The sequence below is a fragment of the Podarcis vaucheri genome, assembly GCF_965113315.1.
Source record: "Podarcis vaucheri genome assembly, chromosome: 7".
Taxonomy (NCBI): Eukaryota; Metazoa; Chordata; class Lepidosauria; order Squamata; family Lacertidae; genus Podarcis; species Podarcis vaucheri.
In genome coordinates this window covers 4,234,811-4,258,672 of record NC_138765.1, presented here as the reverse complement: position 1 = coordinate 4,258,672, position 23,862 = coordinate 4,234,811, and the positions used below count along the sequence as shown (strand labels likewise).

General features: G+C 47.2%; 1 long non-coding RNA gene across 1 annotated transcript; it reads left to right on the top strand.

Moving 5' to 3' along the window:
• Positions 1 to 454: 454 nt before the first annotated feature.
• On the top strand, positions 455 to 23,088 carry LOC309537032. The gene is made up of 3 exons (XR_014221774.1): positions 455 to 811; positions 13,664 to 13,874; positions 22,937 to 23,088. It is a non-coding gene; the product is annotated as an uncharacterized lncRNA (long non-coding RNA).
• Positions 23,089 to 23,862: the final 774 nt, after the last annotated feature.

Sequence of the window (23,862 nt, the reverse complement as noted above, 5' to 3'; positions counted from 1 at the left end):
TCAAGATGCACGTCCTCTTCGTTCCCCAGAGAAGATCTGTGTGTTTTGGGTTCTCCATGGCCCAGGTATTTATACCTGCACAGCTTTCTGTTTTCAGGACACAAAACAGCGAGCTGGGGAACTCGACCAGTCGAATAAAGTGTTGGGGAACTATCGCAACATGATGTTCCGAAAGCAGTCGAAGGAAAGTGAAAAAAGTCGACAGGTGCTGGCTGTGAGCCAGAGAAATTCCCAGGTAATCTTGGCTGAGTGTCTAGAGGTGATGTCATGCTTGGCACATGAAAGGCCTTCTACCCTGGCAGGAGGAGGAGGAGACATAGGCGTGCCCCACAGCCCTGGCATTTTGCAACTCAGCACGGAACGGGCAACCGGCGGCCGGCTTGGGCAGGTGTTTCTTTTCCGGTCCCCTTGGGGTGATTTGGAAACGGGTTGTGGGGCAGAACCCTCACTTATTTCTTTTGCTCTAGGGGGAAGAAAGCTCCGTGGAGCAGAGAGGTGTGTGGGTGTGAGAGGTTTGTGGCTGTGTGCCCTTGCGCTTTCATGCGACGCGATTGTGGAACTGCTGAGCTTGTGGGGGAGAGGTGGAAAAGGAAAGCCGCCTGAGAGCCTGGTTCGCGGGGAACTTCCTAGGGAATCGAGAGGCGAAGCGCCGGACTTTGAGCTCTGACCTTTGAAATGCTTTTGGTTTTTCCTTCCTGTTTTCTTTTTCTACTCCTGACTGAGCTGGAGGGAGACAGGACTGCGTTTCTCATGTGATGTCTTGCGGCCTTCGAACATTATGAAGGTTTGCTTTGCGCCTGGCAGCCTGAAGGTACGTAACCTGACGCTTTATTCTGCCTTGGTCAGACCTCCCCCCCAGTTCTGGGTACCCCAGTTTAAGAAGGATATCGACAAGCTGGAAGGTGTGCAGAGGAGAGCAGCCAGAATGATGACGGGGATGGAAGCCAAGCCTGATGAGGAACGGTTGAGGGAGTTGGGTCACTTTATCCTGGAAAAGAAGAAACAATATGAGAGCCATCTTCAAAGGGCTGTTGATGATGCAAGCTTGATGCATCAGAGACGATGACCTAAAGCAAATGATTCAAATGACAAGGAAGGAGTTTCCGACTAAACATTCGGAAGAACTTTCTCTTTGACAGTGGAAGCTGGTGGAGTCTCCTTCATTAGAGGTTTTTAAGCAGAGGTTGAAAGTTGGGATTCTTCAGCTGTGCCTTGCAGGGGGTGAGACTAGATGGCCGAGGGATCCCTTCAAACTCTACAAACTCACGTTTCTATTATTTTTATTTTTGTTATTAGTTACCCGTCTTTCAGCCTCAGGTCCCAGGGTGCACTGCAGCATTAGAACACAAAGCCAAGTGGATAAAATAAAACAAGAGAGCAAGAAATCTGGAATCTCTATGCAGTGTTTCTAGAAAGACAGTTGTTTTCTGGGTGTCCCTGGGACATAAATAGCTTCACAGCTTTCTGAAGCTGTCAAAAGCACAGCCAAGGATTTCTGTGTGTGTGTGTGTGTGTGTGTATTTTTTTCTTTTTGCTTGCACATGAGCAAGTATTCAAACCGCAAGCCCTGTTTTTTAATTCCTTGCAGAGGCAAAAACGGCTGTTTTGTCTCTCCGTTCCTTCCACTCTGTCTCCCCCGGTTTCATTGCAGAAGCATATTTTGGTTTATTAAAAACCAGGCAATTTCTCCAACAGCTCTCAAGGGAGGGAGGGAGGGAGTGGGAAGCATGAATCGGAGAGGTCCAGAGTCCACATCGGCGCTTGCAATTACGGAACCAGCCGTGGTAATTAGGCCGGCTTAATTAATAAGGAGCGGGGCAGTGGAACCGGGAGAGCTTATATTTGCCCGGCTTATTTGTTTTATAAAGGACACATTATGTATTTATTTGTTTTTATTATTATTTACACACACACACACTTATAGAGTGATAAGTATAAAAGCAGACGCCGTATAAATTCAAAGCAGAGCGGGCTATCCGGAAGTTTAATCACAGGAGCAAATTTCCATGCCAAAATCAAACGCCATAAATCAATATCGCAAGGTTCCGAGTAACAGAAATGGCTTGACGTTATCCTGTCCCTTATTGCTCCGGTTACATTATAAAAAGGCTTTGTTTCTCGATAAAGACCTAATTTGTTTGCCTGCCTGCTCTGCTCCTCACCATACATAGAAGCTTCGCACAATGTCCCAGATTTCAGTCACCTATTCTCTTATGCACAGAGCCTCTCATTTCCCCCTCCAGTTTTGACAAATAATAATTCTGGCAGCAGTTAAGAGATGGCACATTAAAACCCTGTCCTCCATTAGCACAGTTTCTTTAGCCTAGCCAAAGAGTAAAATTAGAAGATCCATAATTATTTTCGTTTTGTTCTGTATTCCATGCACCCGCTTTCTCTAAGAGGCTCAGAGAACAACCGCGGGAAGCAGGTCAGGCAGGGTGAGAGCGAAAGTGATCAGCAAAAAGGAGAAGGAAGTCTCCCCAGACAGTGGAAATTGAAAGCAGCAGATGAAGGATCTGATGCCTCAATGGAGCTGTCTATTCTCTCCCCCCCCAAAATTAGCCTCCAACATATTTTTTTTTTTTGTGGGGGGGGGGAGAAGGCTATTTGGAAGGCACTTTGCACAATGGAAACTCATGGGCTGGACCTGAAAGTGATATTGTTCGACTCAAGAGTCATGGGATTTCTACAAAAACAGTTTTGCGCCTGTCTATTGGGGGAGATGGGACGCGGGTGGCGCTGTGGGTAAAAGTCTCAGCGCCTAGGGCTTGCCGATCGAAAGGTCGGCGGTTCGAATCCCCGCGGCGGGGTGCGCTCCCGCTGCTCGGTCCCAGCGCCTGCCAACCTAGCAGTTCGAAAGCACCCCCGGGTGCAAGTAGATAAATAGGTACCGCTTACCAGCGGGAAGGTAAACGGCGTTCCGTGTGCTGCGCTGGCTCGCCAGATGCAGCTTTGTCACGCTGGCCACGTGACCCGGAAGTGTCTCCGGACAGCGCTGGCCCCCGGACTCTTGAGTGAGATGGGCGCACAAACCCCAGAGTCTGTCAAGACTGGCCCGCTCGGGCAGGGGTACCTTTACATTTTTACCTTTATTGGGGGAGATAGGAAGCCCTGAACACATACCGGTATTTTTCAGATGTCCCTTTTATGATGAGAAAAAGGGGCGCGGGTGGCACTGTGGGTTAAACCACAGAGCCTAGGACTTGCTGGTGGTTCAAATCCCCACAACGGGGTGAGCTCCCATTTCTCGGTCCCAGCTCCTGCCAACCTAGCAGCTCGAAAGCATGTCCAAGTGCAATGAAGCAAAAATGTGGTTACAAAGCACGGATCCACATGGATCCTCAGGATTTTTGCATTGGATCATCCCAAATTCACCATCAGATCACATGTCTGTGGCCACAGCATCAACCACAAAAATTATACAACCACTGTTTCGTTCAGAATAATTTTTTTCTTGTTTTCCTCTAAAAACTAGGTGCGTCTTATGGAGTGAAAAATACAGTAAGTTCAGGGTGGGTACCAAATAAATAATAATAATAATATAATAATAAAATTTCATTTACCGGTATATCTTGTGCTCCCCCGCCGAAGCCGGGCTCAGAGCGGCTAACAACAGTAAAAGCAACACAGCATTCTAAAATCAATTCATTCTGAAATCAATTCAAAATCAAATTGATGGCAACCATTGGGCTAGAGTTCTATGAGGATTACCAAAGGAGGGGGTCAGACTGTGCCTTGGCCAAAGGCCAGGCGGAACAGCTTTGTCTTGCAGGCCCTGTGGAAAGATGTCATGTCCCGCAGGGCCCTAGTCTCTTGTGACAGAGCGTTCCACCAGATCGGGGCCACTGCCGAAAAGGCTCTGGCTCTGGTTGAGGTCAGTCTAACCTCCCTGTGGCCTGGGACCTCCAAGATGTTTTTGTTTGAAGACCGTAAGGTGGGCAAACTACCCCAGAAGGAGCACGATGTGACCCCCACCAGAGATACCACCCCTCATCTCACAGTCTGAACACCCCGTATATAATAAAGGAGATGATATTGGCAGGAGGGGAAAGAGGAGAGTGGCAGGGCGGCCGGCGGCCGTGGAGAACAGTGGTGAGAGAGCCCAGTTGCAGGGTTGGTAGAAAGAAGGCTGCAGCCCACAGACTCAAGTTGCTATTGCTGCTGAAGGGGCAAAAGGAGGACAGGGAAGTATCAAGAGGCAAGGAGTTCCAAAGGAGAGGTGTGGCGCCACCAAAAGGTAGATTTATTACGAACGTGGCATGTGCTTATACAGTAAGAGAGAAATAATATTATGCAGCCACCAGAAGAATAAGCACAGGGGTAGAGTTTAAACAGACACACGGGGGGGGGGGGAGGGAATGTCTTTCACACAAAATGCAGTTCCTGGGAAATACTGACCAGCCAGGTTGCACTTTCCTTATTAAATAAAGCTTACTCGAGTGTAAATTTACCCACTGAAGCACAGAAGTAAGAAAAAGCCTCAAAGAGAGAAACAAAGGGGTAAAAGACCCATTTACCAAAGGAGGCCAGGAGTCCTGGCCGATCTTACAGAAACTGATATTATCAGGCTTCCCATAACTCCCTTAGCCAACCAAATCCAAGCTAAAACCTACACCCAGATACACAGTCACTGCCCATGGAAGTTCTACTTTTGAAAAACAAATTACTCCCCCCCCCCCAACTGGACTGGATGCTCATTTTTCCTTTGGTCATCCATTCACAATACTTCTTACGATTCCTCACAAGGCCTTTTACATCATGAGGAGACCTGCTTAAGGCTAAAGGAACGTCAGACTCTACATTTAACTTATAAGAGCCATTTTGCTCAGCTAGACTATTTGCAGGGGAAATTTACGTATTCCAGGAGGCTACTTCGCAGCATATTGTAAAAGGAGACTAGAACATTGCTGTAGGTAAGTTCTCTCAGAAACTCCCAAGTTTCAACATATATTTTTTTATTTAAAAAAATCAAAGTTACAAATGTTCTTCCTCCCTTAAGCTGTAGAGGGAAGGGGGGGGGCAGTTTCCCCTCACAGACCACAGGCATACACATACAAATGATTTTTTTACTACTTGGAAAGAGATTCTCCCATTCTAGACTCCCTCAAATAACAAACATTTACACACCTCATCCCCCCCCCAATATTTGCCATGTTTGATCAGGCCCGTGTCTTTTTTAAACTAATATTTTGAAGCAAGCTTGCAATTTAAAGCTCTGTGCATGTAAGATAGCAGCCATAGGATGTTACCCGTGAAGCCAATTTAAACACACACACAAACATTTCTAGACCTTTGAGTACAAAAAATAATTTGATCCAAGGGAAACAAAGATTTCCAACAAGTGTATTTTTTTTTTTTTTTTGCTGCCTTCTGAGCACATTAGGTTTACAGTTTCATGTCCTGGCAATCTCTTCCTGTTATGTACTGAAGTTCTCACCCTGGGCCAGCAGGGGGATACTTAGTTATGCAAATGAAGGATCGAAAGTGACGTTCAGTGATTGGATAGTTTTAGAAAATGGCAACAGTAACATTGTTCTGGAGCTCTATATAAGCAGGCTGACTGAGCTCCTCAGTTCAGTTCTGTTCCAGCTTACAAATAAAGAGCGGCAGCTAAAAAAGCCAATGCAATTCTGGGCTGCATCAATAGGAGTATAGCATCTAGATCAAGGGAAGTAATAGTGCCACTGTATTCTGCTCTGGTCAGACCTCACCTGGAGTACTGTGTCCAGTTCTGGGCACCACAGTTCAAGAAGGACACTGACAAACTGGAACGTGTCCAGAGGAGGGCAACCCAAATGGTCCAAGGCCTGGAAACAATGCCTTATGAGGAACGGCTAAGGGAGCTGGGCATGTTTAGCCTGGAGAAGAGGAGGTTAAGGGGTGATATGATAGCCATGTTCAAATATATAAAAGGATGTCACATAGAGGAGGGAGAAAGGTTGTTTTCTGCTGCTCCAGAGAAGCGGACACGGAGCAATGGATCCAGACTACAAGAAAGAAGATTCCACCTAAACATTAGGAAGAACTTCCTGACAGTAAGAGCTGTTTGACAGTGGAATTTGCTGCCCAGGAGTGTGGTGGAGTCTCCTTCTTTGGAGGTCTTTAAGCAGAGGCTTGACAACCATATGTCAGGAGTGCTCTGATGGTGTTTCCTGCTTGGCAGGGGGTTGGACTCGATGGCCCTTGTGGTCTCTTCCAACTCTAGGATTCTATGATTCTATGAGCTGCTTTGGAAGAATCGCTGTGTCGTCTGATATGTTCACCCACAACTTAACACTTCCAGTTTAACGACGCAAACTGAAAAGGCAAATCTGAGGTGGAGGCTTATGAAAAACTTTCCTATCAGGGCGAACCCCGCCACTATACGGTACTTTGAACAAAGGGTGCCCAGTATAACTAGAACCAAGTAGCACTAATAGGAAATAAATAATAACCAAAAAAACCCCCAAAGGACTCACTATAGAAAATTTAAGACCCGGGGCTCAGCTGGGAGTCACAGGATTCTGAGCTGAGCTCCCTTGCAGATGCAATGCCTTTGCAGAGATGTTACTGTTATAAGAAAAAAACTGTTCCTTTCCCCCATATAGGGTACCCAAGAGCCCTTATAGTGTCCTTATGTAGGTTCTCTATCGGTAGGAGAAAATAACAGAGGCCAAGCAGAGAATATTGAGAAGCAAAGCAGCTAGTAAGCCTGGTCTTATTAACTGTTGCAACAGGGTCCTCACTCACCACACGAAGGAGGAAGAACCCAGAACCATGGTGTGCAAGCCCTATAGTCTTTTGAAATTGCCCACCCTGTAGCTCAAGACGCCCCCCCAAAAACCCCCCACTATACATATATCACAGAAGGGGGTGGTCTACAGCAGAAATCCTGTTTGCCAGGATATCTGTTAATGGTCACTGATTGCTTTACCTGGGCAGCCTGGCCATTCTTTTGTGATGGTAAATAGTTCCTGAATTCAGATCACTGTTGCTGTTGTTGTTTAGTCGTGTCCGCCTCTTCGTGACCCCCTGGACCAGAGCACGCCAGGCACTCCTGTCTTCCACTGCCTCCCGCAGTTGGGTCAAACTCATGCTGGTAGCTTCGAGAACACTGTCCCACCATCTCGTCCTCTGTCGTCCCCTTCTCCTTGTGCCCTCCATCTTTCCCAGCATCAGGGTCTTTTCCAGGGAGTCTTCTCTTCCCATGAGGTGGCCAAGGTCTTGGAGCCTCAGCTTCAGGATCTGTCCTTCCAGGGAGCACTCGGGGCTGATTTCAGGGATTCGGGTCACAGGCTTACCCTATTCATACCCAAATGTGCCCTTAAGGCAGGATCTGTGAGCACAGAGACAATGGGGAGGCTTTTCGCATTTTCATCCAAACTGCAGAGGAATATTTGAGGTCACTGAAAGAGACAAAATGGCTTCAGGATTGTTCTCCCATACTATTTCAGACACTTGGTTTATATATTTATGTATGTGTTTGCCTGTGTGGTGTAGTGGTTAAGAACGGTAGACTCGTAATCTGCTGAACTGGGTTCGCTTTCCCGCTCCTCCACATGCAGCTGCTGGGTGACCTTGGGCCAGTCACACTTCTCTGAAGTCTCTCAGCCTCACTCACCTCACAGAGGAAGGGGGAGGAAGGGAAAGGAGAATATTAGCCACTTTGAGACTCCTGAAGGGGATTGAAAGGCAGGATATCAAATCCAAACTCTTCTTCTTCTTCTTCCTGGTGGGACGTGGGTGGCGCTGTGGGTTAAACCACAGAGCCTAGGGCTTGCCAATCAGAAGGTCGGCGGTTCGAATCCCTGCGACGGGGTGAGCTCCTGTTGCTCGGTCCCTGCTCCTGCCAACCTAGCAGTTCAAAAGCACGAAGTGCAAGTAGATAAATAGGTACCACTCTAGTGGGAAGTAACAGCGTTAATATGAGAATTATAAGGTCTAAGATATAAAATGAATGTTCATAAATGTACGAGGCAAAAGGTAAAGGGACCCCTGACCATTAGGTCCAGTCGTGGCCGACTCTGGGGTTGCAGAGCTCATCTCACTTTACTGGTCGAGGGAGCCGGTGTACAGCTTTTGGGTCATGTGGCCAGCATGACTAAGCCGCTTCTGGCGAACCAGAGCAGCACATGGAAACGCCGTTTACCTTCCCACCGGAGCGGTACCTATTTATCTCCTTGCACTTTGACGTGCTTTTGAACTGCTAGGTTGGCAGGAGCAGGGACCGAGCAACGGGAGCTTACCCCATCGCGGGGATTCGAACTGCCGACCTTCTGATCAGCAAGCCCTAGGCTCAGTGGTTTAACCCAAATTATGCCCCAAATCCCTCTCCCAGTGCCTCATGACAGATTTAACCTGCGTTCATCCTTTGTGTGCCGTTCCAGAAGCAATTTATACATTTTCGACAGGAGTTTTATATTATTTGTGAGTGAGTGGTTTGTTAATGTGCAGCGGACACTCTTTGTCTTTTTCTGCTGGTGTGGAGAGGCAGGGCTCTTGGGATGGGGGGGTCTCTCACCCCACTTCCAATTTCCTCGTAACACCTGTAACAGAGCCAGTTCCATCGATTCAGTGGACACATGTGGGGGAAGGGATACTTGTAGGCAAACTGGTCCCCAGGTAAGGACTTAATATATCAACAGTACTTTATTTTCAGATAACCTTGAACTTGGCCTGGCGGAAAACCGGCAACCCTTGTAAGTCTCTGAGGTCAGGGGTTTACGTGCTGACAAGGCCTCGCTCCCGTCAGCAATCATGCTGCAGCATTTAATTGGATATATCCAGCGTTCAATTGGTGATGGTTCTGCTTTTCCTGCTGGGAGGGCGAGAGGCGCTTGTGGGATTTTTCTCCAGGACCAAAATAACTTAACTGGCTTGGTCCGTGCCTCGGCGTGGCGTTGTTGTCGGAGATTTGCTTCTCAGCCTGAAGCAGGGAAATACCTCGGGACGACTCTGTCTGCGTCACCGGTCACCGGAGGCTCCTCTTTGCCTCTGTACCGTTTTCCTTTATCCTGAAAGAGCCCTTTCCTCTGCTGATATGAAAGCCAAGCATGTCAAAATATTCACTGGGTGCAAATCCATCAATAAACTCTTTTTTTCTTCAAAGAAACCACCTCAGATTTTGCTGAAGTGTGCAAAACGGCAGGCTGTGTGTAGGCAACCTAAGGCCCGGGGGCTGGATCCAGCCAATCGCCTTCTAAATCCGGCCCGTGGACGGTTCAGGAATCAGTGTGTTTTTACATGAGTAGAATGTGTGCTTTTATTTATAATGCATCTCTGGGTTATTTGTGGGGCATAGGAATTCGTTCATTCCCCCGCCCTCAAAATATAGTCCGGCCCCCCACAAGGTCTGAGGGACAGTGGACCTGCCCCCTGCTGAAAAGGTTTGCTGACCCCTGGTGTAAACCTAAGTGCTCATACGTGGGGTGCTTATCTGTGGGTGTGCGCTGGATGATGAATGCACCCACTTCCCTGCTTGGAGACTGAGGTTGAGAAGGGGCCAGGAAGGGCGAACAGAAGGATCAGGGGAAAGGTGTTAAGTTGTGGGTGAACATATCAGACGACACAGCGATTCTTTAAACAGCTCTTGTTTATTCACAGGCCAGAACAGAACTGAACTGAAGGGTTCAGTCCAGCCTGCTTATATAGAGCTCCAGTACAATGCAATTGTAACAACTTTCTGTAACTATCCAATCACTGAACGTCACTTTCAATCCCTTATTTGCATATGTGGACCTGAGTGAAAACTATCTACAGTCTCCCCCTGCTGGCCCAGGGTGAGAACTTCAGTACATAACAGAAGGAAAGTCTGCAATCTTTAGTTTGGATAAAAGAGGAGTAAGCGGAGACAGGACAGAGTCGTATAAAGTTATGCGTGGTGCTGGGAAAAGAGGATAGGGAGAGGTTTTTCTCTCCCAAACCATAGAATTGTCAAGTTGAAAGGGACTCCTGAGGGTCATCTATTGCAGTGTTTTTCAACCACTGTTCCGTGGCACACTAGTGTGCCGCGAGATGTTGCCTGGTGTGCCGTGGGAAAAATTGAAAAATTCGAAAGATTTTTTTAAAAAGTCAAATTTTCGCCCACTAGGCGGGCGCCGGACTGTGTCCACCCTATTTTCCATCCGTCCTGGGTGGGGATCAGATCGGATGGGATCGGATGAGAGCGGACAGGCGGTCCGCTCTCATCCGATTCCCCATAGAGAGCAGCGGGGCTCTGACATCTCCCTCTCTGCACACAGTGCGGAGACGGAGCTGTCATCCGCCCGCTCAGTGGGGATCAGCGGATCAATCCCCGCTGAGCAGAGTACGGTCCGCAACGTTCGATTCCAGCCAGAATATCAGCTTTGTGTTCAGCCAAACAGCCAGAATATCAGCTTTGTGTTCAGCCAAACGGCCAAACGCACTGAATGAAGTATTTTATAATTTTTCATATTTCTCTTTACTTACTATTTCATAATAAAGTAATTATAAAATACTTTCTTTGTGTTTATTTGATTCCTATTCAAGAGAATTACTTTATATATAGTCAATATAGGCACAGAGTTAATTTTTTTAACATTTTCTAATGGTGGTGTGCCTCGTGATTTTTTTCATGAAACAAGTGTGCCTTTGCCCAAAAAAGGTTGAAAAACACTGATCTATTGCCACCCCCTGCAAGAATCTCAACTAACGTAAAGAAGACCATCCAAGAGAAAGTTCTTCTGAATGTTTAGTCAGAATCTCCTTTCTTGTTATTTGAATTGGATTGGGTTCTTCGGCGTAAAACAAGCTTACTCATATCTCCTCTCGGTCTTCTCTTCTCCAGGCTAAACATACCCAACTCCTTCAACCGCTCCTCATCAGGCTTGGCTTCCAGACCCTTGATCATCTTGGTCGCCTTCCTCTGCACATTTCCCAGCTTGTCAACATCCTTCTTAAATTGGGGTGCCCAGAACTGGACACAGTACAATTTCAGGGCCATCCAGTGAAGGCGAATGATGGAAGATTCAGGGCAGGGGGGAAATTAGTACTTCTCCACACAGCTCATAGTTAAAAAATAGAACTTGCAGGCCATCCAATATGTAATGTGATAGATGCATTAACAAGTAGGGTAAAAGGTGAATTGGCCTTGTTAAAAATGGATGTTTATAAGGTTTTCGATACAATAAGAGATAAGTTATTGGAGAGTATTATGATGAAGGCAGGAATAGGTAAAAATTTTGTGCAGGCGATCCGAGAATTATATGGAGAAGGGAAGGCAGTAGTCAGAGTGAATGGAGTGAATGGAGGGATCTCTGAACAAATTAATATAAAAAAGGGGGGGTTTAAACAAGGTTAAACAAAAAACGAAGATCATGGCCACTGGTCCCATCACCTCCTGGCAAATAGAAGGGGAAGAAATGGAGGCAGTGAGAGATTTTACCTTCTTGGGCTCCATGATCACTGCAGATGGTGACAGCAGCCACAAAATTAAAAGACGCCTGCTTCTTGGGGGAAAAGCAATGACAAACCTAGACAGCATCTTAAAAAGTAGAGACGTCACCTTGCCAACAAAGGTCCATATAGTCAAAGCCATGGTTTTCCCAGTAGTGATGTATGGAAGTGAGAGCTGGACCATCAAGAAGGCTGATTGCCAAAGAATTGATGCTTTTGAATTCTGGTGCTGGAGGAGACTCTTGAGAGTCCCATGGACTGCAAGAAGATCAAACCTCTCCATTCCGAAGGAAATCAGCCCTGAGTGCTCACTGGAAGGACAGATCCTGAAGCTGAGGCTCCAAAACTTTGGCCACCTCGTGAGAAGAGAAAACTCCCTGGAAAAGACCCTGATGTTGGGAAAGTTGGAGGGCACAAGGAGAAGGAGACGACAGAGGACGAGATGGTGGGACAGTGTTTTCGAAGCTACAAACATGAGTCTGACCAAACTGAGGGAGGCAGTGAAAGACAGGAGTGCCTGGCGTGCTCTGGTCCAGGGGGGTCACGAAGAGTCGGACACGACTAAACAACAACAGCAAACAAGGTTGCCCCCTCTCACCATTGCTATGTGTGTTGGGTATGGAGTAGCTGGCAGATAGGATTAGAAATTCAGTAAGAATAAAAGGATATAAGATGGGAAAGGAGGAAATCAAGTTGAATATGTATGCGGATGATATTTTATTACTATTAACAAATCCGTTATCCGTTAGATAGTGTAAGAGAATTGATGATAATATTGAAAGACTTTAAATATGGGTCTGGACTGGGAGTTAATATGGAGAAGTCCGAAATTATGTACTGGGATGTAAAGCCAGAGGAAAAGAAGGAGATAGCAAAAATAACTGGGATGGATACAAAGAGGAAAAATAAATAAATAAGGAACTTGCTCCCTTTCTTTAGAGGCCCGAAAGCACGGGCTCCCATGCCGTGATTAAAAATATGAGACTTCCTCTCCAATGACTATCATTATTATTATTTATCAGATTTGTATATCACTCTTCATCCAACAGTCACAAGGCAGTTCACAATACAAAAACAAAAAACGTGAATGCAAAATACATAATAAAACGGAAATGAAAACAAATCAATGCCTGGATAGCTCAGCTAGTTGGAGTGTGGTGCTGATAATGCCAAGGTTGCAGGTTTGATCCCCGTATGGGGCATCTGCATATTCCTGCCTTGTAGGGGGTTGGACTAGATGATCCTTAGGGTCCCTTCCAACTCTGCAATTCTATGATACCAATAATCCCCCACCCACACATTTAAAAGGGCATAGATTTATTAATCAGCTAAAGGCTTGGTTGAAGAGGAATGTACCTAAAGGTATGTAATGAAGGTGCCGAATTAACCTCCCTGGGGACAGCATTCCATAAACAGGGAGTCACCACAGAGAAGGCCCCGTTCTCATGTTCCCGTCCTCCAGATCTGTTATGGAGGCGACACACAAAGAAGGGCCTCAAATGGTGATCTCAGGATCTGGAGAGGTGATCCTTAAGGTATTGCAGTCCTGAGCCACTTAAGGCTTTTTAGGTCAAAGCCAGCATTTTGGCTGCCTTTCTGCACCAAATTAGGGACACGGGTGGCGCTGTGGGTTAAACCACAGAGCCTAGGACTTGCCGATCAGAAGGTCGGCAGTTCGAATCCCCGCGACAGGGTGAGCTCCCATTGCTCGGTCCCTGCTCCTGCCCACCTAGCAGTTTGAAAGCACGTCAAAGTAGATAAATAGGTACTGCTCCGGTGGGAAGGTAAACAGCGTTTCCGTGTACTGGTTCGCCAGAAGCGGCTTAGTCCTGCTGGCCACATGACCCGGAAGCTGCACGCTGACTCCCTCGGCCAATAAAGTGAGATAAGCACCGCAACCCCAGAGTTGTCCGCGACTGGACCTAACGGTCAGGGGTCCCTTTACCTTTACCTGCACCAAATGCAAAAGATCACAGCAGGGTGGATTTGCACTGATGTGTGGGGACATCACGGAGGCTTTAACCCTGCTTGTCTTCCTCAGTGGGGCAGCCGTGTTGTGTTGGGGGACTCGGACAGCCTCTGCTATACGGTCCGAGCATGGAATGGAGCGGACTGCAGGGGCCATCTGCTGTGGCCGGCTGAGGCTCCCCCCGCCAGACCTAGCTGCTCCCCTGTGGGCTGAGACGAGGGAAGCCGGCTTCGTAAGAGTCGCTGAGCTGGGTCTGACGGGAGGCAGCCTGATCACAGCCTCGTCTGGGTTTTCTGACAGGAGCCAGACTGATGCACAGCGGGGAGCCCGGCTTGCAAGATGCATCGAGAAGGGAGCTCCCCTGCCCTCGCCAGAACGCCCTGATGCCAATCTCCAGCACGGGCACGACCAGCCCACACCTGAGGCAAGCTGTGGGGACTGCCGCTGGTGGCAGGATCTACAGGGGCAGCAGACCCAGCCTCCAAGTAACGCGTTGCCCTGTAGTGATCAGGTGGGATTGCTATGCAGAATTATAACAAATATGGAGTAAGTCATTTGTGTCAGCAATGAAAGCATTGCGTTGACTGGGTTTAAGCCATTTTGATATGATTTTTGATCAACCCACGCCTCTGCATCTCTGTCCTATTTCTCTTGATTGACAAGTCATGTACACAGGCCAGTTGCTTCATCAGGCATCCTGAGGCTATAAAAGATAGTAGGCAGTTTCTTAGATGTTGTTGTTTAGTCGTTTAGTCGTGTCTGCCTCTTCGTGACCCCCTGGACCAGAGCACGCCAGGCCCTCCTGTCTTCCACTGCCTCCCGCAGTTTGGTCCAACTCATGCTGGTAGCTTCAAGAACACTGTCCAGCCATCTTGCCCTCTGTCGTCCCCTTCTCCTTGTGCCCTCCATCTTTCCCAACATCAGGATCTTTTCCAGGGAGTCTTCTCTTCTCATGAGGTGGCCAAAGTCTTGGAGCCTCAGCTTCAGGATCTGTCCTTCCAGTGAGCACTCTGGGCTGATTTCCTGAAGAATGGAGAGGTTGGATCTTTTTGCAGTCCATGGGACTCTCCTCCGCTCTTCCTCAGTAGCATGTTGGATGCCTTCCAACCTGAGGGGCTCATCTTCCAGCGTCATAACTTTTATATGCCTGTTGTCTTTGTCCATGGAGTTTTCTTGGCAGGGATACTGGAGTGGCTTGCCGGTTCCTCCTCCAGGTGGATCACGTTTGGTCAAAACTCTCCACTATGACCTGTTCAGTTTCTTAGATGTACCCTTCCTTGATTTTGTTAATCTTAGGGCCTGGAAATAGTTTCACAGGAAGGTGATAAAGATACCTATCTCATTGTATTGCAGGAAAACCCCCCTCCCAATCATTCAGTTTGTACAAACATGACACACACACACACACAACATACACAACACTTCTGTTATAAATTCATAGAAAATTAGTTGTACATCGGATCTGTACCGTTCCACTTTTATTTTACACCATGAAGGAAGGACTATCAAAGGGGGGAGACTTGACAGAAGGCAGTCATAATCCCCCAAGCCCGCAGCGAGCCCTACCCAGTTGGCATGCCAACCTTGATGGTCCTAGACAGAAGATCATTACACTCACAAAGGACCTGCGTATGGAAGTGGATTCTGTACGGACTGAAACAAAGGACAGTGACCAGCCGTTCCCTCTGGGGGCAGGAAACAGTGAACTCCTCTTTGTCCTCAGGAATGTAATCATGGGGATGGGGAAAGGAGCAACCGGACAGGTGACAAGATACTCAGGTTACCACCACAACTCCTCCCTGAACCCCTCCTCTTTGTGATGTGTCAGTGATGTAGTTGTGATGTAGTCTTAGGGGTGTAGCATGGGGAAATACTAGCTAATAAAAGTTGGGGTCTTCTTTTGTTCGGAGCTTCCATCTTGTTCCACTTTGTGGCAGGTGGGAGTTCTGTCGCAACAGTCTTCAATCAAGACCAAGCCCTCAGATTTCTCTGTTAACAGCTTGGTGACCACGAAGGGAATCGAACCCTCAATCTTCTAAACTGTGCAGCTTCCAGGTCATGTGTCTAGCATGACTAAGCCGCTTCTGCCGAACCAGAGCAGCGCACGGAAATGCCGTTTACCTTCCCACCAGAGTGGTACCTATTTATCTACCTGCACTTTGATGTGCTTTTGAACTGTTAGTTTGGCAGGAGCAGGGACCGAGCAATGGGAGCTCACCCGGTCGCAGGGATTCGAACCGCCAACCTTCGGATCGGCAAGCCCTAGGCTCTGTGGTTTAACCCACAACACCACCCGCGTCCCAAGACCACCCCCCCAAAACAACATACAAGCATCACAGAAGGGGCGGTCTACAGCAGAAATCCTGTCTGCCAGGATACCTGATAATGGTCACTGATTGCTTTACCTGGGCAGCCTGGCCATTCTTTTGTGATGGTTAATCCTTTAGTTCCTGAATCCAGGTCACAGGCTCACCCTATTCATCCACAAATACGCCCTTAAGACAGGATTTGCAAGCAAAAAGACAATGGGAAGACATTCTCCATTTGCCTCCCTCCTTGCAGAGATATATATCGAGGTCAGTTTGGGAGAGTCAGAATGGCTCCAGGATTGCTTTCCCTTACTATTTCAGACACGTGGTTCATATCTTTAGATATGTGTGCATTTATGAATATTTGTTCTATATTTGAAACCTTAGAATTCTTATAACAGTTCTAACTTGGCACTGAGTGCGAAAGTCCTTTCTTCTCTCTGTCCTGAATAATGCAGCAGGAGAATCCCAGAATTAGCCAATCACATGGGGCCCATTGTTTAAATACAGTAGTACCTTGGGTTAAGTACTTAATTCGTTCGGGAGATCCATTCTTAACCTGAAACTGTTCTTAACCTGAAGCACCACTTTAGCTAATGGGGCCTCCTGCTGCTGCCGTGCCGCTGGAGCACGATTTCTGTTCTCATCCTGAAGCAAAGTTCTTAACCCGAGGTAATATTTCTGGGTTAGCGGAGTCTGTAACCTGAAGTGTATGTAACCTGAAGTGTATGTAACCCAAGGTACCACTGTAATGTATATAAAGCAGACATTTTGGCGGAACTTCCATTCCTCACTACTATGAGCTGAATAAAGAGCATGAAATCCACACTCAACTCTGAGTATATTTTAGTCACATAGCCAGGATGTGGCGAGGAGGAACGTCAACAGGCCCTGACAAGTACCCTGGGAAGGAAGCTTTGCATCGGAATCCAGACTGCGCCACCATTCGTCATGCGCAGCCCTTGGAGGAAAGAGGGAGAGGGAGGGAGGGAGAGAGATGCAAAAATGCTGACCCCAGCTTTTGCAACTCCCCTGGCGGGTAGAGAGTGAGAGAGCAAGAGAGCAAGAGAGAGAGAGCAGTTGCACAAATCCCATTAAGACCATGCAAACCTTTCTCTGAACACCAGAGCGGATTCCCAGCCTGGGTCTGCCGGGGGCAAAGTGAGCTACCAGCGCTGAGCATCTTTTGTTCTTTCCCACGCACCTGCAAGCCTTTGTCTGCGGGAAATGTCAAGGGCCCTGAAAGCCCAGCCGCTTCCCTCGCTCTTCAGTTGAGAGGCCTCATCATGGCCGTCCACGTTTCATGGAAGTCGGGGGGAGGACAGGGCCATGAGAAGACCTTAATGGGCCAAGCTAAGGTCCCCAATAGTTCAGTACGTTTCCAAGCACAATTCAAAGTGTTGGTGCAGGCCCTAAATGGCCTCGGTCCTGTATAACTGAAGGAGCGTCTCCACCCCCATCGTTCAGCCCGGACACTGAGGTCCAGCTCCGAGGGCCTTCTGGCGGTTCCCTCACTGCTAGAAGTGAGGTTACAGGGAACCAGGCAGAGGGCCTTCTCAGTAGTGGCACCCGCCCTGTGGAACGCCCTCCCACCAGATGTCAAAGAGAAAAACAACCACCAGACTTTTAGAAGACATCTAAAGGCTGCCCTGTTTAGGGAAGTTCTTAATGTTTGATGTTTTTTTATGGCATGGGTAGGCAAACTAAGGCCCGGGGGCCGGATCCAGCTCAATCGCCTTCTAAATCAGGCCCACGGATGGTCCGGGAATCAGTGTGTTTTTTACATGAGTAGAATGTGTGCTTTTATTTAAAATGCATCTCTGGGTTATTTGTGGGGCATAGGAATTCGTTCACCCCCCCCAAGAAAAAATATAGTCCTGCCCCCCCACAAAGTCTGAGGGACAGTGGACCGGCCCCATGCTGAAAATGTTTGCTGACCCCTGTTTTATTGTATTTTAAATATTCTGTTGGGAGCAACTCAGAGTGGCTGAGGAAACTCAGCCAGACGGTGGTGGTTGTTGTTAAAAACTTCCCTAAATAGGGCTGCCTTCAGATGTCTTTAGGATAGCTGCTTATTTCCTTTACATCTGAAGGGAGGGTGTTCCACAGGGCGGGCGCCACCACCGAGAAGGCCCTCTGCCTGGTTCCCTGTAACTTGGCTTCTCGCAGGGAGGGAACTGCCAGAAGGGCCTCAGCGCTGGACCTCAGTGTCCGGGCAGAACGATGGGGGTGGAGACTCTCCTTCAGGTATACTGGACCGAGGCCATTTAGGGCTTTCAAGGTCAGCACCAACACTTTGAATTGTGCTCGGAAACGCCCTGGGAGCCAATGAAGATCTCTCAGGACTGGTCTTATGTGGTCCCGGCGGCCGCTCCCAGTCACCAGTCTAGCTGCCGCATTCTGGATTAGTTGTGGTTTCTGGGTCACCTTCAAAGGTAGCCCCACGTAGAGCGCATTGCAATAGAACTGTCTGTTCCTCGCACTGTTACACACTGCTGAATTGACTTGGCCACAACTCCTCCGTTGAAGAGGGTTGGTCTAGATGATCTCTGGCGTTCCCTTCCGACTCTGCGCTTCTATGATTCTATGACTCTGCTCCACCTTCTGTGGACTCTAGTCGCAACTGCCTGCCTTTCACCAATTGCCGAGCGAGGGGAGGGTTCATTCAGTTAAATATCTCCCCGGGGGACACAATGGAGCCTGCTAACATGTTATCAACAGTTCAGAATAGACCTTGGGGACAGTTCATAGAATCATAGAATCATAGAATCATAGAGTTGGAAGAGACCATAAGGGCCATCGAGTCCAACCCCCTGCCAAGCAGTTCAGTGTGTGAAATCGCAGGCTGGGAACTGTGCTGCGCTGTGGCCCTGGTGGGTGGGTGTCGACAGAGGAGGGACTGAAATTATGGAGAGTAAATTTGAAATTTACTGATTGTATGCTAATAATAATAATAATAATTAATTATTTGTACCCCGCCCATCTGGTGGCTTCCAACAAAGAATAGACTAAGATGTCACACATTAAAAACTTCCCTGAAGAGGGCTGCCTTCAAATGTATTCTAAAAGTCAGATAGTTGTTTCTTTCATTGACATCTAACAGGAGGGCATTCCACAGGGAGGGCGCCACCACCGAGAAGGCCCTCTGCCTGGTTCCCTGTAGCTTTGCTTCTCGCAATGAGGGAACCGCCAGAAGGCCCTTGGAGCTGGACCTCAGTGTCTACCAGCTCCACCTGGTACACAGGCTAAGACCCTACCTGCCCGCGAACTGTCTCACCAGAGTGGTGCATGCTCTAGTTATCTCACGCTTGGACTACTGCAATGCGCTCTACGTGGGACTACCTTTGAAGGTGACCCAGAAACTGCAATTAATCCAGAATGCGGCAGCTAGACTGGTGACTGGGAGCAGCCGCCAGGACCACATAACACCGGTTCTGAGAGATCTGCATTGGCTCCCAGTACATTTCCAAGCACAATTCAAAGTGTTGGTGCTGGCCTTGAAAGCCCTAAACGGCCTCGGTCCAGTATACCTGAAGGAGCGTCTCCACCCCCATCATTCAGCCCGGACACTGAGATCCAGCGCCGAGGGCCTTCTGGCGGTTCCCTCATTGCGAGAAGTGAGGCTACAGGGAACCAGACAGAGGGCCTTCTCGGTAGTGGCGCCCGCCCTGTGGAACGCCCTTCCAGCAGATGTCAAAGAGATAAATAATTACCTGACATTCAGAAGACATCTGAAGGCAGCCCTGTTCAGGGAAGTTTTTAATATGTAAGGCTGTACTGTTTTTAACACTGATTGGGAGCCGCCCAGAGTGGCTGGGGAAACTCAGCCAGATGGGCGGGGTATAAATAATAAATTATTATTATTATTATTATTATTATTATTATTATTATTATTATACACAAAGCTTCACAGCTTATCTTTCATTGAACAAGTTTGGCACCTCTCTTCATTTAAAGACTTTCAGAGACTTTGAGCTCCTGGTCTCTCTCCTGTAATAAGAAGCGCATAACCTCCGTCTCTGGTTTCCATGTTGGAATACATAGATGGTCTAGAAATTGTTGGCAGAGATCATCATTTTACACTTAAGGGCCGTGTGAGCTAGAGTTTCCACCAGGTGGGCATCGCATGAGCAGATCCTGTCTCCTTCTGCCAAACCCACAAACCTACCCCAAAGGAGGTTAGAAGGATTAGAATTGAGTCTAGCCAGCGAAAAGGCCTAACAGAGCTGTTCAACAATGGCAGAGACACCTTCAGAAGGTGGACTGGAATGATTAACAACTCGGGAGTTGCTGCGTCATTCAACTTCCGACGATAGACTTGGACAACAGCTTGGAATGGAAGATTGGAACGGAGTCAGGGAAAGCTGCGCTGGCAAATAGACAGTTGAAAATATATATATATATATAAAGGTAAAGGTACCCCTGCCCGAACGGGCCAGTCTTGACAGACTCTGGGGTTTGTGCGCCCATCTCACATCTATTGGCCGGGGGCCAGCGCTGTCCGGGGACACTTCCGGGTCACGTGGCCAGCGTGACAACGCTGCTCTGGCGAGCCAGAGCCGCACACGGAACGCCGTTTACCTTCCCGCTGGTAAGCGGTACCTATTTATCTACTTGCCCCCGGGGGTGCTTTCGAACTGCTAGGTGGGCAGGCGCTGGGACCGAGCAGCGGGAGCGCACCCCGCCACGGGGATTCGAACCGCCGACCATTCGATCGGCAAGCCCTAGGCGTTGAGGCTTTTACCCACAGCGCCACCCGCGTCCCGATATATATATATATATATATATACACAAATAAAGCTGTATTCGATGGATGAAAGGATGTATGATTTCTGACATGACTGAGAATCGTAGAGCCACGGACGGAGAACTCTAAAGTGTTAAGATCGGGATGTGGAAAATATGGAAACAACAAGAAGAGGCAGGATCGAAGATAATAATAATAATAATAATACTTTTTTATTTATATCCCACCCTCCCCAGCTGAAGTTGGGCTCAGAGTGGCTAACAACAGTAAAAGTAACACAGTTTACATAAAATCACAATCAATTAATTGACATGCATTCTAAAATCAATTCATTCTAATTTTTTTTGAATTATTTTTTGTTCATTTTACAATACAAAAATATAAAAAAACATAACACAATTTTTTCACAAATACATTTTTTGGAGTTCCCTCAGCTCTTCTGCAAATCCTCCGTGGTAGTCCTTTAAAATCAATTCATTCTAAAATCGATTCAGATATTGGAGATACACTTCAAAGGTCCAGACTACGGGGAGCCCTGAAAAAAAAATCATAATTAATCATTTGGATGGCAATTTGCTTGTTTTTTTTATTTTAGTTAATTGTTTTTAATTGGATTGTGATGGATATGTTAATTGGCTGTTTTATTGGAAAGTCAATGAAAATGATTTTAAAAAAGAAGGTGGTTTCTAAGCAAAGGTTCGATGTCCGTCTGTCATGGATGCTTCACTTGAGATTCCTGCATCGCAGGGGGTTGGAATAGATGACCTCCAGGGGTCTCTTCCGACTTTACGGTTCTACGACTCCTCTCTCCGAACGTAAAGACAATGTTTCTTTGTAGGCAAACCACACTCAAGGCAACCCACGCAATGTGAGGAAGTTTACGTAATTCACTAATAAAATTTAAAGGGTCGTAAACAACAGGCTAATGAAAAGGCATCGTATTAATAAACATGCAATAAAATTATACAGCCCACAGAAAATTCATAACCGAAGTCTAGCAGTAAAGATACAGGAATATCATCCAGGTAGCAGCAAAAAAAAGACACCTCCAAAATTAAACATCGACCCCCCCCCACCACAGTAGTCCCTAACCAATAACCTGCTCTGATAGTACTTAATTGGCATAATAGGACAAAAAATAAAGGGGAGGACAAATCCCAAAGGGAAAACTTTCTGGTACGAACGGGAAAGACACAAGTGTCTCCTCATGTATAGATTCAAATATGTACAAGTGTAGAAAACTCTGGTCCAGTTGAAATGGGCTAAATAATGCTCATAGAATCAAAGAACTGTAGAGTTGGGAGGGACCCTGGGGTCATCTAGCTCAACCCCTGCAGTGCAGGAATCGCAGCTGAATAATTCCTGCCAGGTGGCCATCTGTTGAAAAACTTCCAAGTAAGGAGAGTCCACTCCCTTCTGAGGGAATCTGGTCTTCTGCCTTCAGCTCTTGCCTTCAGAAAGTTCTTGATAGTATTTAGCTGAGATCTCCTGTCTTGCAATCTGAATATGGGAAAATGTGAGGCCCATGACCAATACCAAGATGAAGGTCAACCAGGCTTGTGTGCCGAGCAGCTGCTTTATGGAAGTCAGTCACGGGCAACTTGCAACTGTCAGGAGTCCAGGTTCCCAGCTTGATAACACGGTTGTTGTTGTTTGGTCGTTTAGTGGTGTCCGCCTCTTCGTGACCCCCTGGACCAGAGCACACCAGGCACTCCTGTCTTCCACTGCCTCCCGCAGTTTGGTCAGACTCATGCTGGTAGCTTCGAGAACACTGTCCAACCATCTCATCCTCTGTCCTCCCCTTCTCCTTGTGCCCTCCATCTTTCCCAACATCAGGGTCTTTTCCAGGGAGTCTTCTCTTCTCATGAGGTGGCCAAAGTCTTGGAGCCTCAGCTTCAGGATCTGTCCTTCCAGGGAGCACTCAGGGCTGATTTCCTTCAGAATGGAGAGGTTTGATCTTCTTGCAGTCCATGGGACTCTCAAGAGTCTCCTCCAGCACCAGAATTCAAAAGCAACCATTCTCTGGCGATCAGCCTTCTTTATGGTCCAGCTCTCACTTCCATACATCACTACTGGGAAAACCGTAGCTTTAACTAAACAGACTTTTGTCGGCATGGTGATGTCTCTGCTTTTGAAGATGCTGTCTAGGTTTGTCATTGCTTTCCTCCCAAGAAGCAGGCGTCTTTTAATTTCGTGACTGCTGTCACCATCTGCAGTGATCATGGAGCCCAAGAAAGTCAAATCTCTCACTGCCTCCATTTCTTCCCCTTCTATTTGCCAGGAGGTGATGGGCCCAGTGGCCATGATCTTCGTTTTTTTGATATTGAGCTTCAGACCATATTTTGCGCTCTCCTCTTTCAGGAGGTGTTATTGCAAAAACAAACAGCTCTGGGCAGCTCAAATAAAGCCTCCAGCATCATTACTCAAGATGACCCTTCTGAAGACTTATTCCGGTGTCTACAGAATATATTGAACTTTCGCACCTTAAGGTCTCTTGTTTTGCTTCCTGTCTAACAGCCCTCCCATTCGCCGACTCTGCGGACTTATTGAATCACCCCCACCTCTTCCTTTTCCAAGAGACTCTCTCTGTGTCCTTTTGCTCCTGTTTGTGCTCCCTGAGAGCTTTGGCTGTGTTCCAACCCACTCTCAGCTATGGCCTTATCAGCCGGCCCATCTGGAAATGTAAAGAAACTGAAGGTACTTTTTTTCACCTTTGGTGGACATGCCCAAAGATTAAGGCTTTCTGGGAAATGATATATAATGAAATGAAAAAGGTACTTAAATGTACTTTCCCTAAGAAACCAGAAGCCTTTCTCCTGGGAATTGTCGGCCAATTGGTGCTAAAGAAAGATAGAACTTTTTTTATGTACGCTACAACGGCAGCAAGAATACTCATCGCAAAGTATTGGAAGACAGAAGATTTACCCACTCTGGAAGAATGGCAGATGAAGGTGACGGACTATATGGCTTTGGCTGAGATGACTGGCAGAATCTGAGACCAGGGGAAAGAGACGGCGGAAGAAGATTGGAAGAAATTTAAAATTTACCTTAAGAAATACTGTAAAATTAATGAGTGCTAAAATGTTATGTCTATAAAAAGTAAGAGGATTACAGCTGTAAAGATTAAGTAGAAGGAAAGAAAAGGAAATAATTAGACAATTAGATAAAATTAAGGGGGAGGATTTGCTGAATTAAATTTAGGAATTGGAATGCAGAAAGGGGAGGTATGGGGAGGTCGGCGAAATAAGTTTTAAGAAAATAAGGTTTTGAAACTATACATGTTTGTTTTTGTGTTTGTATGTTTGTATTGTGTATTGTCTGTGTTTATATAAATTGTGAAAAACCAATAAAAATTTTATTAAAAAAAAATATCAGCCGGCCCATCAAGGTCAGGAAGAGTCGAAGTCTGCAGCTGCTGGCTCTCCCCTGCCTGGCTCACATCT